Raw genomic sequence first — 13,625 nt, 5'->3', positions numbered from 1 at the left:
GGGGCAGAAACCTGGATGCTTGCGAAAAGGGTTCTACTTAAATTGAGGACGACGCAACGAGCTATGGAAAGAAGAATGATAGGTGTAACGTTAAGGGATAAGAAAATAGTAGATTGGGTGAGGAAACAAACGTGAGCTAATGACATCTCAGTTGAAATCAAGAAAAAATGTGCATGGGCAGGTCATGTAATGAGGAAGGAAGGTAGCCGATGTTAGTTAAGGGTTACGGACTGGATTCCAAGGGAAGGGAACGTAGTAGGGGGCGGCAGACACTTAGGTGGGCGGATGAGATTAAGAAGTTTGCAGGGACAACATGGCTACAATTAGTACATGACCGGGGTAGCTGGAGAAGTATGGGAGAGGCTTTTGCCCGCTTTTGCCCTGCAGTGGGCGTAATCAGGCTGATGATGATGATCCTACGGCGCCAGAATTTGCGCGTTTGCGGCTGTCCCTTTACACCGGAGGATTACTACTACCATAACTTTCGCGAGTCTGGTATTCGGGTAAACGCAAGCGAGGGGACAGGGCCTGGCCGCTTGACCTTCCGCACGGTGTAGCCGTGCAGGATGTCAAGCGGTCAGGCCCTGTCACGGTGGCACAGAGCTCAACCAAACACAGTAGCAGTAAAGAAGTGTATTATTTGCTGCTGGTGTAAATTTTTCGCAGGAGCGTAATCGTTAATATACTGTTTTTGTAAATGTGTAAAATGTTTTACACTTGGTTAGAGCATTATTAGCTCTTTGTTTGGCGATTAAGCTCTGCGCGAACAGGTGGATGGACCGTGCAGAGCGATCAGGCCGCTCACGTACGTCTACGCTAAAGTTGCTTCATCAGCTTAAGGCTTATGCCTCCACCCATCCGTCGAAAGGCCCAGCTTGCCTGTGGCTACCGGAATACTAGACACGTTCGGCGTTGCGACAGAATGCTCGCACGCACGCTGCTTCGATAGCTCTCGCTTAGGGCCGACTGCCAAGCAGCTGCCGGAGAGGTTGCATGGGGAGGCTTCGCGCGCTCGCTCCTGGAGAACCGGAAGTAGACGACACGACGTGCCATCATGACGCAGATCCAGTGAAGGCGGTGCTTAGCCCCGATCGCTCGGCGAACGATTTGGGGAGAAAATGCATGACTTTTGGAGGAGGGTAGCTCGTAATCGTCCGTAGCTCTCTTAATATGAGACCCTTCACGCAATTTGTGGTGCGAATGATTAACTTTAGCTGCACCCTAGGCGTCTGCAAAATTTGTCCGAACCGTTTCAGGGGCCCTTTAACTTCACCGCTGTTCTAGCATCGAACCAGACGAACCGACAATAGAATATTTCTTGGAGACGTATCCGTTCTCGTAGCTGCCGTCGCGTCAGCACCAGCTTATATACAAGTAGAGTGACCCAGAGCTATGCATTCACTATCCGGCATGCACGTCTCACGTGCAGGAGAACCAGGTCACTTCGGAGCAGGAAAGAAGAGAGGGCCGGGTAGAAACAGTACAAGAGTAGCGCAATGTACAGAGGCACGTCTTCAAAAAAACGTCGGCGAGCGGTGACGAAGATAAGCGACGAACAGCGGTGACCCGGATCACGTTTTTTCAAGCGGCCAGTCCTTGGGTGCGGCGACCTCGGGGTTCGTGCACCCAAGTGGAGCTCTAATGCAGCCTAATCCAGGTGCAAAGTTTTTGTTGTAAGCTCTGTCCTCCGCACAATAGGACGGAAGGGGTGGGTCACTTTGGGAGCGCGGAAATTGCACGTTGCGCCTTTCTTTTCTTCCTTAGCGCGTGCTAAAACCAGAAACGTGGTGTGCAGAGCACGTGATACGAAACTGAGTAGTTTAATAACTTGGGATTCATTCTCGATGTGTGATGAAAGGAACATCAGTACTTTGCGATTCAACACGCTGCCACTGCCGGTAGCAGCGGCGTACAAGACCTTGTGGGGTGATTGATAGATGATAACCAAGATAACCTGCGGCCTTGTGTTGGCATTCCAAATGTAGTCACGCAGTCTGTACTGAACCGTACAGAACAGACCACGATAATGCGCAGTGTGCGTTACCTGGTAGCTTTTGCTGCAGACACAGCACCTTACCAAATTTTACCATTGTATGTCATGCCATAACACCAGATCATACCATAGGATGCAACAACACGCAGAAACGAGCTGTGGCAATCCAAAACAAGCCATTACAGATTCATCTAGAGCACATCTTGCTACACCGCTATGTAGAGTGGTATATAGCACACATTAACGCGTAAAATAACGCACTATATTTTATCGCACAGCGCACACCTTAGCCAGTGATCAGGCCTTGGGCAGCAATCATACCGGTGTCGCACGCGCACTTTCGATCGCGGTCAAACCCGATCGGGATCGATTACGATCGAAAGTACGCCTTGTGGCCGGGGTATAAGGCATGTTGAGTAGCGCTGAGTCATAATGCTCCTTTGCCTCGCCGGGCTGACAGCGTCAGCACTCACTCACTCACTCACTCACTCACTCACTCACTCACTCACTCACTCACTCACTCACTCACTCACTCACTCACTCACTCACTCACTCACTTACTCACTCACTCACTCACTCACTCACTCACTCACTCACTCACTCACTCACTCACTCACTCACTCACTCACTCACTCACTCACTCACTCACTCAATAAATTAAAAAATCTAACCACCATTATCCCGCTCAGACGTCCAAGTTCGCTTTATTGAGTTGGTGGCCGACTATAACTGCGATTTGATATCAACACCAGCGTTCTCACAAAAGCAACCTCGACCCAAGTCGCGATTTTCAGGTCATCGACATGGCCCGAGCTGCGGGTCGCCGCTATAGCTCTGACGCAATCACTACGACGAAGACGTCATCGACTAGAGTGACGTATCGCCGTGCTCCACCACCAGCGTGGTCGCTATAAATAACTTCCCCCCTCCCCCCCTTTCGCCTTCCAAGTCATAAACTTTTCCCCTCGCCCCCGAACTGGGACGCGATCGTGACACAGCCTTCGGCGCCGCAATTGCGCGACTTCGTTCGAACAAAAGCAAACGTAAGCACAACTCGGCCTCCTTTCTCAACCGGAGTCCGTGTTCATAGTGGAGCATGGCCGGTTATATATAGCGTAGCCGCTGTTCGTGTCCAGTGGCAATGTATCGCCCCTTTTTTTAATGAGCGGCGCGACTATATATAGGACGCCCGCGCGGTGCCCTTCATCGCGACCCGCAATTGAACGGCTGGTGGTGACACCGAAAGGGACCCGGTATGGAATTGTTTGAAATCACGCTACATATAGCGCGTGCTGTGATCGGGAAACATGGGAGAAAAGGAAGTATAGTGTATATGCCGGATGTGACGTCAGGGAAACGAAAATTATTATTTCTTAGCATTCCACTGTCTGAACTCAGAACAAAAAAAAAGAAAGTAGGGACCAAGAGTAAAGGAAGTGAGATTGCGGAGAAAAAAAGAAAAAGAGAAACATAAAATTCGTTTCCTTTGTGTGCCGTCAGAGTTATTCATATATCCAGGTCACTGGCAATCCCTGGTTTTATAGGCTACGTACGTTTGTTTTCGATCAGCAAAGCGTGCGGTTTTTCAGTGAATATGCTTCCCTTCCGGTACATCACGGTCGGCAACACAAAACTGAAGCGCGATTCAATCGCAATAAAAGGAGGTATACCTGGTTGCCTGCAACGAATGACCTACCCAATGCTACTCATGTCGATTGCAGAGCGCGAGGTACAAGTTCCACTTACAAACAAACAAACAAACAAACAAACAAACAAACAAAATAGCAGAGCAGTTCTTTGTACATGAAGATGCACAAAACGCGCAAATAACAGCCATCTTCGAATTTCCAAAACATTAATATTACCGCCTGTTGAAGCTTTCTGAGAAACAATGTGCAATTTAACATTAACATTTATATGTGTCTTCGTAGCAGAGTTCATATAAGAAGAAAGACAGAAAGAAAACAGCATACGCGTATCTTCTAACTACACTTCAAATGCATGTAAACACGAAGTTACGGAGTTTCCTCAATAAATATATTGCTTTCATATTGAAACAGCGTGTGCCACTGGATGTAGGTTGCTTCAGCATAGTAATTTGCAGAACCTACGAAAAAAGAAACAGAAAGAAGAAACTATGTCATCGGTCTGAAGAAACAAAAATAATATTAGACACGGGCTCGCGCACTTTTTCGGCCACCCTAAACGGACACTAAGGACAAACAATAAATCAGTTATAACTGGTAAATTACTATGTCGCAACTTCATATTCGTTCATTTCGTGGCAGTGGGTTGTACCTTGTGTCTCAGCTAACGCTAACCAAGGTGTTCAATGAAAAAAAAGGAAACCTATATCAGAAGAATCGGTTTAAGGTAAAACTATAAAAAGTATGATATTCAGTCGTCAGGGGTCTGATGACTGAACACCACCACAGGTCTTTAAATCGCACCTTGCACCGTATTTTTCAAATATTCTTTTTCGTTGAACACCTGCGCTAACGTTAGCTGGGACACATTATATATAGAAGCGAGAATGAAGGGTCAAACTTTGATTTTGCGAATGTCCCTCCAATACTCCATGCCGATACGTCGTTGTCACGTCACGGATTTCATTTCCTTTTTTTTTTCACATTAGGACGTTGTGGCCCTGTAAAATAACTAAGTTCACGCTGGGGCCATTTTAGAACGCAACGTAACCTATCTTTACCGATGAAACATTAAATAGGCCCGAACAGACGCCACAAGAAATCATGACGTCACGACTCAGTGGTGCGGGATCTTCAAGACGATGTCGCCACCTGTCTTTTGTTCTCGCGTCTTTTCTGGCTTACAAAGCATCGTCTCATGGTAATAGTGGCTCTTCCTGGTATTACGGAAGCATAATTTGCCAATACAGTTCAAATAAGTAATTATATATAGCGACCTTTTAAGTTGTTTAGTTTATTTAGTATTATTTGCTCATTAACAGTAACATTATCATTATTACTACTTCCTTTAAGTACGTCTTGTCCTTTCCTGCTGCACGATAATTGGCCTCAGTGGGTTGCGCCGTTTAACATTTGACCGATTTCCCAACAAGACAACAGACTAGTATAACTAGGTCATTTTTTGTTTTATTCGGTGGACTTGCCGCAAGGCATATTTGCCAAAAAAATTTGCAAGAAGCGTCAAGCGAATACGTGCAAGTCCTGTTCAGTGCCGCGGTACTGCAGGAAAGAATTAACACGCTTGTTGTCTTTTATCCAACAGGTAAAGCCATGTGAGTGATTCAGCTTTAGTTTGGCCTCCTAAGCATCTTGTGCATAATGTCCTCAGTACCATGACACAGCCACAAGAGATGACTGTCCGCCGAACACTCTTAAAAGAGTTTGCACCCTTTTGGTGCTTATCTTGTCCCACAACGATAATCGTCATCTGTCTTGCCATAATTTCCTTTCCTTAACGGTGCGAACCCGGCACTTCCCAAGTCACGAACGGCACGCGCGTTACCAGCGTGTTTGTCTCTGGGACAGGCCCGTCTCAAAACGCATTGATGTCTCCAATACCCGTTGAGTTAAACCGCTATAAAGAAACTCCGGCGACCGAGGCATAGCTGATGTCGGCGTCATACGACCACTTTCGATGGCGATCATGTCCGATCCGGATCGAAATTCTCGACCGCGATTGGCTCCCTCGCCCAGCTTGCGCAACCAATCGCGACCGAGAAATTCGATCCGGATCGGGCTTGATCGCGATCAGAAGTGCGCCGTGTGACACCCGTGTTAAGCTTGCAAGAAAGCGTGAGCCGCAATAATAAAGCTCGGAGCAAACTACGAGAAAAGCACTGCCTTGCCCGGGTACGCGGCGAATCTGGTATGAATGACCATAGAGCACTCTTCACGAATGGGTGAAGATCATCTGTCAAGGTGTTCCGCAAGATGAAGTCGGGCCTCCGCCTCCTGTATACGTGTCGTTATGAGGCTAATCCTCACAAAGCGTGTAATTCACACATCGGCGCATGCCGAAAATTCGAAGTGACCACGTCTTGGTGCAGAACCCTGGAGCTTATTGCACGGCATTCTTAAATCTCTCTTGTCCTTGTGACGCTGCAATATGCTTATGATTACCACAAGTGCGCATACAATTAAACTCTTTTCTATAGACGCAGCTTCACGAAAATTGGTCACCAGAAGGGTCGCGGTTAGGCTTTGTTAGTCACCGATCGTTGCAGTCACAGATACTCGATCGTCGTTGCGAGATATACGCGGCTTTCTCAAGGAACACCGAAAAAAGAAATCGGCGTAATAATACATTATACACCGACTCACAACCGCAGCTCCTTCACGACAGCAGGCGGGCATAACTACAGCATTTCGCGAGCGTTAGTTATTCACGTAAAGGCTCATTCCTTTGGACCGAACGTACAACACGTAAAGGGCAAAAGAGATTCCGCACACGGCGAACACGGCCACTGTGACGTAGAACAGAGGAGTGGTGAGCGACGACAGTCTCTTTTCAAAACGGGGAGGGCCTTGCCGCTGCTGAGACGCGTGATCGCCGGCATTACCGGCAGCGTGCGAGCCGTCGCCATCTCGGCCTTCGAAAAGTTCGCTGTCGCTGGTCGGCAGGAGGTGGGTGACACTGTAGCGGCTCACTTCCTGGCTGAAAATCATGACTGGTAGGCCTAGCTCCGAACGACGTTTGGTCACGACGACTTGTTTGCGCCGTCTCGAAACGGATCGACGACTTCTTTGGGATGTGCGAGGTCGTGAAGAAAACCGGTGCTAAACAACGTCGTGGCACCGCGAGGCCATCACGCGACTCGCGGGCAGACGATCCTACGTTGTCGGGTCCTCGCTAAGCCTAACGGTGTCGTCTGGTGCGGTGGCTATTCCTCGCTCGACTTCAGCGAGGAATATAGCTGCTCGCTTCGTCGCAGCACGTCATGACAGAGAAACTATCTCGAAGCGAGGCTTTGCTAAGAAGGCGATGATCTTGGAGCGCCACAGAGTCGATCGTGGGAGGAGTAGACACCGTGAATCGCGAGGTTTCTGTGACCGAGGCCTCGAACGTTCTGTGGAGCCTACGGCGCGGCACACGTATTTACGCGTTCGTTGTTACGGCATAGTTCTCTGCAATGGAAAGGCTGCAGACACTCAGGGAATGGTTAAGGACGCTAAATGGTCCACTCACACGGCAGCCTGCAGCTCTAGCTGTCAATCTCGATCTGTCCTACATAGGTGTCCGCTTTGGAGACGGTAAATGTAGTTCGCTGCTGCTGCTACTGCTGCTGCTGCTGCTGATGATGACGATCCTCATCTATGGCACGTGCCCGCTAAGGTTAATAGGCAGGGAACCGGGCGACAGGAGTTACCATATAAGAAAAGTATTCTGATAGGTGAACGAAAAAATGTAAAAGGAAAGACAGGAATAACACAAAAACGACACTCGAACGCGGAAAAACGGCTGAGCAGGCAGCCAATGAAAAAAAAAATGTATTAATGGAGAAGAAAGCAACAACATGCGTGAATAAATAAAATTGCAGAATCAAGTTCAGTAAAATAAACGATTAATCGAAAAAATAAACAACACTAAAAATAATTATATGTGCCCTACATATATAGTTGAAAAAACAACACGGCGGCTAACGCTCTCAGAACACGCGAATGTGAAGAACTAGAAAGGATGACGAAGAGAAATGGAAAGGATTTAGGGAGCGCTTCATTCCAGCAGTCGTTTATTTCACAATATTTAGCATATCTTTTGTAATTGTCTTGCAAGTAGTACGGCTGCTCAAATACGTACTATTCTTGCTTCTTAGCACCTTTCTTTCTTTTTCGCATTTTTTTCTCACTATATTAAAGCACGTCTTTGTCTCATGTGTCATTTTCCCACTTTATCCTTGGCCTGTCCCCATAGTTGATTGCCATAGTCTATTATCATCCCAGACGGGACCAAGCGCACGAGAAATTGGGCCGGTTTTAATGTCATCAATCTTTCTTACAAAAGCTAATCAATTAACTACGCGTAAGGTGTACCTTGACCCTACCAATAGTCATTGTATACAGTATGCTCCACTTTAAATATTTTTAGGTGTGTCCGAATAACGAAATTTCCAAATTAAATCGACTAGCGACACTCGAAAAAAAAGAGGAAGAAGACAGCATTCGAATACCGAATATTTTCGAATTTCTAAACAAATTCAAGTATTACAAGGCTTCCGCGAGAGTCCCTCTTGGTAAAGAATAGGTTAATTTACATTATATAGTACAAGCGATGCAATTCACACCTGCACGTCTGGTCAACTGAGTATTTGAGCTTGTAATTGTGAAACGGCTGTAAGGTGATGGTACATCTGGCGGGCCATCACAATAATATATATATATATATATACACACACACACCAGAAAGAAAGAAGTTATGGGTCCGGGTAAATATTCACAGTGACGTAAACGCGCGTATGAAGCGGCTTATTGACGTTTCGGCCAGGGTCCGGCCTTCATCAGAAACTGATGAAGGCCGGACCCCGGCCGAAACGTCAATAAACCGCTTCATACGCGCGTCTACTTCACTGTATATATATATATATATATATATATATATATATATATATATATATATATATATATATATATATATATATATATATATATATATATATATTTGTATAATTTCAGTCAGTATTGTCATCTGCTATATTCAAGCAGAAGCGAGTATTCAATCGAAACCGTAATCATCCAGCGTCAATTGAATTGATATATCCGGCCTTCATCATAAACTAATGAAGGGCGGACCCCGGCCGAAACGTCAATAAACCGCTTCATACGCGCGTCTACTTCACTGTGTGTGTATATAAGCGAATATTCAATCGAAACCGTAATCATCCAGCGTCAATTGCATTCATTCGTCGTGAGCATACATGTTCATATACGTATCACGAGAGAGCACGCAATTACGCTGCTTCGGTCTGACACGAACGACCAGAACTAATGTTTGACCCAGCCAATACGAATGATTCCGTTATACAGAGGCGCGTTTGAATCTGGATCACGTAGGACAGGTCTCGTTGCTCAATAACCGCTGTAGAAAAAAGAAGAGAGAGAGAGAGGGGGGAGGGGGAGAAATCGAAGAGAATGAATTTTCGCATCACGGCATTTTCATTATAGGGAGTATTTACGGACACGCGTGCGTGCAAGCAAATTTTTTAGAAGTGGCACTTTATTTTGAAGTATGGCTGCATCGGAGCGCTTTGTGTAAAGGTCACTGAATCAGAAATGGCTCTGCGCCAGAAATAGGTACCCCGCTATTAGCAAACTATAGATTTTGAAGCTTCTTTATGCGGAAGCGTAAACAGCTCCTGTGGCAACAAGCCTTTTCGGGAAAAAAAGGGGGAAAAAATAAGAAAAAGAAAGAAAGAACACTGCGACTAATTTTCTAATCGAAGCGCCAAGCAGAGCCGAGTGAAATTAGGAACCTACAGCGATCGATAGCGAAACAATGCGATAAACAAATGCACATATGTATACAGCTCTGACTTTCAACTTTTTTTTTTTCGAAGATACAACGATGGCAAAGGCGTTATTATCGCAAATTACGACACAGCGTAAAAAACAAAACAAAAAAAAATACTCAATTTATTTTGGAGAGAGAAGCACTAAAGAGCTACCAACAGAATCAGTCTTGTATAACTGTCCTATCTCAATAGCTTCTATAGCATATATCTCGTTAGCTTGTCCGAATGCTTGTGGACAAACATACATTCAACCCGCCGTGGCTGCTCAGTGGCTATGGTGTTGGGCTGCTGAGCACGAGGTCGCGGGATCGAATCCCGGCCACGGCGGCCGCATTTCGATGGGGGCGAAACTGCGAAAACATCCGTGCACTTAGATTTAGGTGCACGTTAAAGAACCCCAGGTGGTCGAAATTTCCGGAATCCTCCACTACGGCGTGACTCATAATCAGAAAGTGGTTTTTGGCACGTAAAACCCCATAATTTAAAAAAAGAAACGTACATTCAAGAATAAAATGCTCAATCACACTCGTAGCAATGAAGCACGGCATTACCGGATATAGCTATAGTCCCGTCGATATAGTCCAGCAGCACAAGGCTACAGCCACTAAGCTATAACGCTCTGCGGACGAGTCGTTAACCTTCGCGCGACACGCAATTCCACGAACGGGTCGCATGTAATTTGGCATATCCGCGCCACTTATGGGCCTCGGAACTCACCTTGGGGGCAGATAGAACAATTCGTTCCCAGCACGCGACGCCAACACACAATGTGATACCAAGGAAAGTCCGGGGGGAAATTAACCGACTGTTTCAAGCGAAAAGTAAAAAAAGTTACAGCAGAAAAAATCCCTAACGTGGGACTTGTCAGACAGTGCGTAAGCAGTTTCTTCCAGTAGCTTAAATATATATATATATATATATATATATATATATATATATATATATATATATATATATAACGAACACAGTCATAAGGCACTCTCATACCCCAGGACCCCTTGTTTACCTATGGCGCAGATCGTCCGACGCGTTACATACACACTGAAAGATTTCTGTGGGAAGCAGCCCTGGAATGCTTACGAATTAGAAACAATACAGCGCATCGCACGCGCAATGCAGAAAACGTGGGTTCGACTCCCAACCTGGCGGCAAGACGCCTTTTCCTTCACTTGCATTCTTCTTTTATCTCATTATTTCTAAATTTAAATTAAATGCGCAGTTATTTTCGGCTATCCTTTTTCTTTTCATTGCTATCATTTATCCATTAGGTTCGTACGGTTATAACTAACACAAAATATCGAGCCTTTCGGTTCCGCTTATCCGTCTTGCTCGGTGCAACGTTTACCATTTCGGAACTATATACAGAGGCTCGATTTGTTTTTTCCAGCGCAAGAATATAGCTAAATAATTGGGGGCACGAAGATGGGACTTAAACAGCGCGAACATTGGAGAGAGACACTAGCTGCCAGCGTCTGCGGTGTCTTTTTCCGTTTGTGTCCCATTTCGTTTTGCGCTGGCAAACTGAATCAAGAATCCGGCAACACGCCAGCCCGTCTAACAGACAATAACCAACGAGTAGTCTGACATTCGGCATTTCATTTCTCTTATTTTTTTTTCCAGTGAAGCTTACTCAACACGATTGGGAACACATCCTTCAGTTGCAATGTGTGAGCGCGTGTGTGTGTCTTTCTTTCTGTGTTTCGCGATGTTTTCGGTGTCCGTTGATCGGCCAGTACACGTCAAACGGCATTTACACTAAACTTTTCTTGTTTCTCGTAAACTACAAGTATACGCGGGGCAACTACAATTCATCAATTCTTCTCGCAACTAAATCAACACCAATAATATACAGTTCGAAAGAATTAACTAACTCACCTTTCCCGTTGCGTGAAAGAAACTCGTCGACGCAACTCCTTGCGCTTTGGTCAGCAGTGGCGGCGGAGGCGGGCCGTAAAAAAACGCCTTGGCGTGCGTGCGTGCTTGCTGTGTTGCGCGGGAGGAAGGAAGAAGGCGGCGTTCCCACACAGCGCGGGATCAAAAAAAAAAAAGGAAAGTTCCGAAGTCCGGCGCGCGCGCCACAGACAATGCGCACCTCGGGTCCGCGCCAGTGGCTTGACCGCTCACTCAAAGCGCGCTTCCTTTGTGCGCCGAAAGCGCCGATCCTACGCCTGCTCGCGCGGTTTGGAAACTGCGCAGCCGAGAGTGGATTGCCGCGCCGCACGCCGACTCGATAAGCGCGCCTTTCTCTCTCTTTTTTTTTTCTCGACCCAATGTCCGGTGTGAGGCGGGCGCCGAGTTTGAACTCTATGCCACTGAAGAAACACGTATGCGTGAGCGGGAGCGGAAGATGAATTGAGAGAAGGCAACGTCTTAATGGGGTCTCTTTTATAACGCCGTGGCACTTCCCCCTCGCCCCCCTCCCCCTCCCCCACAACACCCCGCGATGAGAGGCCGTAATCGAAGAATCAACCGCCCACGCTTCGTTAAGGGCTCCCGGGGTTTGAGAGCCAGGGTTGGGCGCCAGCGCCATCTGTTGGCGTTGGTAGCAACCGGCGCTTTCACTTTCAAAAAAAGAAAAAAAAGAAGGTCGTTTTGGGCTTGCAGGGCGACGGTCGAATTTGAGGGAATTTGTGTTTTTTTAAACCTAGAAACGTCACTGCACCAACGTCGTTTAGCAGAGAGAAAAAGATAGATAGATAGATAGATAGATAGATAGATAGATAGATAGATAGATAGATAGATAGATAGATAGATAGATAGATAGATAGATAGATAGATAGATAGATAGATAGATAGATAGATTGTGTGCCTGTGACATGGAGACCGTGTGGTGTTAGGAATGGCCGTACGGGGTGGCAACGTGCCAGCTTTCAGCCCGCTGCACGTGTTCCAAGCCCACCAGACGGGGCGCCCTTCCGAGAACTGCGGATGACCGGCAGCCACGTGGCGCGCGGTCAGCTCAGGAATGTGGTACTCGGCAGCGCCACCGGAGACGGAGCAGAGTTCCACGAAGCCCTCTGTCGTCGGCGCCGGACATCGGAATGTGTGTGCCTATGTGTGCGTAAACTGTTCTGCGGGGCGGCGGCAAGTTTACAATGACTGGACGAACGTTTCCGTCCAGTGGGACTCCGTCCACGTGGACCTCGAAGAGTGACGCCGAACGATGACGCCGAACGATGACGTCGAACTATGACGTCAAGCGGAGAGCTTATAAGCAGCGTTTGCCGGCTGCTAGAGCGTGCTCGTGTCGTGCTCGTCGTCGGGATCTGAGTGCTCGTTCTCATGCTCGAAATGTAGTAGTGAGCTGTGTGCTCGTAAACTGTTTGCTGTATGTTGGTTTTGCGGGCTCCATATGGCAGTCGCGCTAGACTGCCAATGTATCTTGCTTAAAATGTAAAATATGTAAATAAATCCTGTTCACCGAGCTCCTCTCTACGACCTTCAACTCCTTCAAATGATGGCAGCGGCGAGATAGTCCGACGACTCTTACAGTGGGTTATTCCAGAGAGGTGCCTAGTCTCGTAGAAAACACACACACACACACACACACACACACACACACACACACACACACACACACACACACACACACACACACACACACACACACACACACATATATATATATATATATATATATATATGTAGAGAGAGAGAGTATATATATATATATATATATATATATATATATATATATATATATGTAGAGAGAGAGAGAGAGTGCAGAACTGAAACTCATTTACATGCGTATCGGGTAAACAGTATATCTGTTGACGTCAACACGTCGGAATTTGTTGCGATCGAAATAAGCATTAGGCACAGCTAAATATTTGCATCTTTTTTCGGCTACAGCTGAGTGATGGATTGCAAAAGTTAATGCCTAAAATTGCTGAAAAAGAAAAGCAAACCTCGATCTCACGCGAATGAAGTCTGAAAAGGGTCGGTAAGCACTCATGTAAAAGGTAAACAAGAATGGTGACTGTAAAAAAAAGAGAGATCGGGCAAGCTTTCTTTCATTAAAAAAAATTGTACTACGAAAAGAGAAAATAAAAAAAAAACGAAAAGAACGAAATGCCAACTGACGCGTTCAATAAACAACAATAAAGGCATGTACAATAAATTAAGATGGACTATAACGAT

The 13,625-nt window shown here is 46.4% G+C and overlaps 1 protein-coding gene across 2 annotated transcripts in view; it reads right to left on the bottom strand.

Moving 5' to 3' along the window:
- LOC135918695 (uncharacterized) overlaps nt 1-11,726 on the bottom strand; it is a 31,410-nt gene extending 19,684 nt beyond the window's left edge. The window contains exon 1 of one of the 2 annotated variants that reach the window (XM_065452355.1): nt 11,361-11,726. The gene's annotated coding sequence lies outside the window, so the exon portion shown is untranslated. Of the gene's footprint in view, nt 1-1,557; nt 1,691-11,360 lie in introns of those variants that run through there. The other variant, XM_070540552.1, reaches the window with a different exon arrangement.
- Nucleotides 11,727-13,625: the final 1,899 nt, after the last annotated feature.

This window comes from Dermacentor albipictus, chromosome 6, assembly GCF_038994185.2.
Source record: "Dermacentor albipictus isolate Rhodes 1998 colony chromosome 6, USDA_Dalb.pri_finalv2, whole genome shotgun sequence".
NCBI lineage: Eukaryota > Metazoa > Arthropoda > Arachnida > Ixodida > Ixodidae > Dermacentor > Dermacentor albipictus.
This window is presented reverse-complemented; position numbering and strand designations above follow the sequence as displayed.